The 3,998-nt window shown below is 39.8% G+C and overlaps 1 pseudogene; it reads right to left on the bottom strand.

The window, feature by feature from the left end:
• Window positions 1-1,261: 1,261 nt before the first annotated feature.
• On the bottom strand, window positions 1,262-1,343 carry LOC118759251 (U4 spliceosomal RNA; annotated as a pseudogene).
• Window positions 1,344-3,998: the final 2,655 nt, after the last annotated feature.

Here is a 3,998-nt window from a genome sequence, read left to right as displayed (position 1 = left end):
CCAAGGACTTGGGCCATCCTCTGCTGCCTTACTAGGCCGTAAGCAGGGAGCTAGATGGGAATGAGCAGGTGGGACACAAACCAGTGCTAGCACTGCAAGACAGGATTAGCGTGCTGCACCACTGTGCTGGCTTCAGTGAAAACTCTGTTGTATCATGAACTGAAGAAAAATGGGCAACCTGTGAACATTTTAAAAAAGAATAGGAATCAAAACCAAGCCAGAAGAAGCCAAATCACAGCTTTATCATGAATGCCTAATGCTTTCTCGTTTCTCCTGCAAAGCTGCTGTTGTTTGATGAGTTGAGGGAGCACTGTGGCACTGGAGGATTCTAGTGACACTCCCAGAAGTGTTTCTGCTGAAGCTTCGGCTCTCTTCAGACACTCCTGTGATAAGTAGATGTCATTGTCCTTCTTTGCTTCAGAAAGTCAAGTAAAAAACTTTGATAATCCCTCTAAACTGTTGCCCTCACATTTTTCTCCCAATCTCTGCTCTTTTGTTTTGTCTAAACCACCCCCACCTTGTGGGAACTGTTGCTTTGATTTTGCTTCATTGTCAGGATCTTACTAGTTGCATCCCACCTCCTGTGATAATCCTTTCAGGAGCTCCTTCAAGATCTTGACACTGCTTGTTTAAGATTTCCTTTGGGGGTTCTGCCCTTGTCCATTGCTGCTATCCGCACAACAGCTTTGGCATCCAAAGCTGCTCCAGTTTAACTTTTCAGTCAGATTTGTGTGATTTCAGCAAATTGAGATCTCTGTGGTTTTGGCTATTGTTTCTGTTGTTAATCAAAAGTACTTTTCAACTGGAGCATGAACAGCAGCATTTCCCCCCCCCCCCCCCTCGAATTGACGTGGATGATTTGTGACTGTGAGATTCATCTTCAGCATCATCCTGCCGCCTTTTAAAATGAGGTATTCATTTGTAAGCTGCTGATTTCTTTTCAGGGCATTGTTGCCATCAGGTTTTTCTAAGGAGTCCATGGTTTCATTACTCTTTCATCCAAGGTTGATCCTAAATTTCATGTTTGCTCTTGCTTTAGTTTTAGTAGAACACACTTTGCTCTGATAGCAACTCTTCAAAATGATGTCTTCCTTTCTTAGTGTCTCAAAGAAAATCTTTTTCAAGGATATACTGCAGGCTACTATGCTTTGATTTTGGTGCAAATAGTTTTTCAAATTTGTGTATAGGTTTTTATAATATGTGTCTTCTGTAGACTTTTTGAAATATTTTGTGTCTTTTTCCATCTTGTTGCTTTTATTCTACCATTAGTTTTAGTTTTCAATAAGTAATAGTCATGCCTCAGTTGAACCTCATTGGCTATGATACAGCCTCTACACAAAGCTCATGAGCTTTATTTTTAAACTGACTTTCTTGTAAGCTTATTCTTTTAAAAATTGAGCTGTATGGGGCAAGCTTTTGGCCTGGTGGTTGAAACGTACTTGGGATGACCTCATCCACATTGGAGTGTCTAGGTTCCAGTTCTGATTCTGCTCCTGGGTCCAGCTTCCAGCTGATGCATTGTGGGTGCCAATAGCTCATGGCTCAGGTCGTTGTTATCACTCACCCGCTGATCCTGGCCTCCGCTTGGCCTAGCCCAGGCTGTTGTGGCCATCTGGGGAGTGAGACAGCACATAGGACATGTATTTCTGTCTGTCTTTCTCTGTATCTGTCTTTTAATCTCTCTTTCAAATAAATAAAACTTAAAAAAAATCAGAGAGTTAATGCTGAGGTGGGCCCGGACTTCAAGAGAGGAGTCCAGAAAGGCCTCCTGAGCAGATGGCCTTGAGTTCATGTAATTTATATGGAAATTATTTTCTGTTTTTCTGATAGACATTTCATCTAGCAATAATAGTGGCTAGTTTCTTTCTAATCTTTGTCCCTTTATTTGCTTTCCTTGTCACATTACATTGTTAAGATTTTTCAGTGCATCTGTGAATTGTTGAGGTTAGAGGAGGTATGATTGCTTTGTTTTGAAACTTTTAATTTTTTAAAGATTTATTTATATTTATTGGGAAGTCAAATTTTACAGAGAGAAGGAGAGGCAAAGGTCTTATTTGAAGTTGAATGTATGTGCTAAATTTAAGCTTTATATTCCTCTATTAAATTATTAATATGGTAAATTACATTAGTAGATTTTCCAGTGTCAAACCCAAATATGCATGTTCGTCATAAACCCTGCTTAGTCATGATGTCCTATATTTTTCATACATTGCTAGATTGGTATGCTAATGTTTTGTTTGAAAACTTCATATTTTTGTTTTTGACTGACATTAAGCTCAGACTTTTTTTCTGCTGTTGCTTTCTTGATGTCACAGCTAGATTGGCCTCACATGATGAGTTGAGGGACAGTCTCCTTTTTTGCCATTCTTGACAAAATTTTTCTTAAAAGATTTGTTTGTTTTTATTGGAAAGGCAGATTTACAGAGAGAAGGAGAGACAGAGAGCAAGATTTTTGTCTACTGGTTCATTCCCCAAATGGCTGCAATGGCCAGAGCTGAGCTGATCCAAAGCCAGGAGCCTGGAGCCCCTCTAGATCTCCCATGTTGGTGCAGAGTCCCAAGGCTTTGAGCATCTTCTACTGCTTTCCCAGGCCACAATCAGGGAGCTGTATTGGAAGTAGAGCAGCTGGGATACGAACCAACCAGCGTATGCAAAGTTAAGATTTAGCCACTGAGCCATAGTGCTGGGCCTGACAGTATTTCGTAATTTAATATTTTCTTTGGATATTGACAGAAATTTTCCTGTAAAGTTTACCTATGCCTGATGCTTTTGTTTTGGAATGATATTTATTTATTAATTCAGCTTATTCATTTTATATGGTATTTTTCTTTCTCTATTTCTTCCTTTTTCAAAGATATTTTAAAGTTTTACTTGAAAGAGTAACAGAGGGAAATATGGAGAGATATCTTCTATCCTCTGGTTCTTTGTGCAAATGGCCACAGTGACCAGAGCTGAGCTGATCCAAAGCCATGAGCCGGGAGCTTCTTTCGGGTCTCCCATGTGGGTGCAGGGGCACAAGGATTTAATGCTTTCCCAGGCCATTAGCAGAAAGCTGGCTTGGAAGTGGAGTAGCTGGGACTAGACCTGGCCCCTGTCTGGGCTGCTGGCACTGGTGAAGGGGGATCAGCTGGGTAGGCTGCTGCACCAGCTTCCCTGTTCTTCATGTGTTGGATTTGGTGATTTGTTATTTTCTGTGTTTATTTACGTAAGTTTGTTCATTTCCCATTTGTTATGAGCTCTTTCTAATATTAATAGTATGTCCCTGTCTTCATTTCTAAGTTTGCTCGTTTAGGCTTTCCCCTTTTTTCTTGTTTTTAAAAAAACTATTGTTTTGATTGTACATAATTTTGAGATACAGTTTGGTAATTGACACATGCACATCTGTAATGGTCAGATCATGGTAGTGTTTTCTTCAACACCTTTTATGTTTTTGCTTAGTCTCCTGAAACATATTTTAAAAGTATTTTGCAGCTGGCACTGTGGTTCAGTGGGTAGAGCTTCTGACTGATGCTGGCATCTTATGCGGGTGCTGGTTCGTGTCTTGGCTGTACCACTTGATGCTACTCCCTGCCTATGGTCTGGGTAAAAAGCAGCAGAGAGTGGCCCAAGGATTTGGACACCTGCTACCCAGGTGCCAGTCTCTGATGAAGTTTCAGACTCCTAGCTTCTTTTCCCGCAGGCCTGACTGTTGTGGTCATCTGGAGAGTGAACCGGCAGGTGGAGAATCTCTCTCTCTCTCTCTCTCTAGCTCTGCCTTTAAAATAAATAAATGAATCTTAAAAATGTACACATAATTGTGTACATACATACTTAAGGAATACAGTATGATATTTCAATTTATATATAAAATGTATACCTATACATTTATATATAAAATGTATATTTAATGTTTCTATCTTTAGTAATAGTTTTTGTGTTGTCTGTTTTGTCTGTCAGTGTAGCTACATTGGTCTTTTTGAGGAAGGTAGTATTTGATTGTATATATTTTCTACTGTTTA

The sequence above is a fragment of the Ochotona princeps genome, chromosome 6 (assembly GCF_030435755.1).
Source record: "Ochotona princeps isolate mOchPri1 chromosome 6, mOchPri1.hap1, whole genome shotgun sequence".
In the NCBI taxonomy this organism is placed as follows: domain Eukaryota; kingdom Metazoa; phylum Chordata; class Mammalia; order Lagomorpha; family Ochotonidae; genus Ochotona; species Ochotona princeps.
The sequence above is the reverse complement of the archived record's forward strand: the minus strand, read 5'-3'. Positions and strand labels throughout refer to the sequence as shown.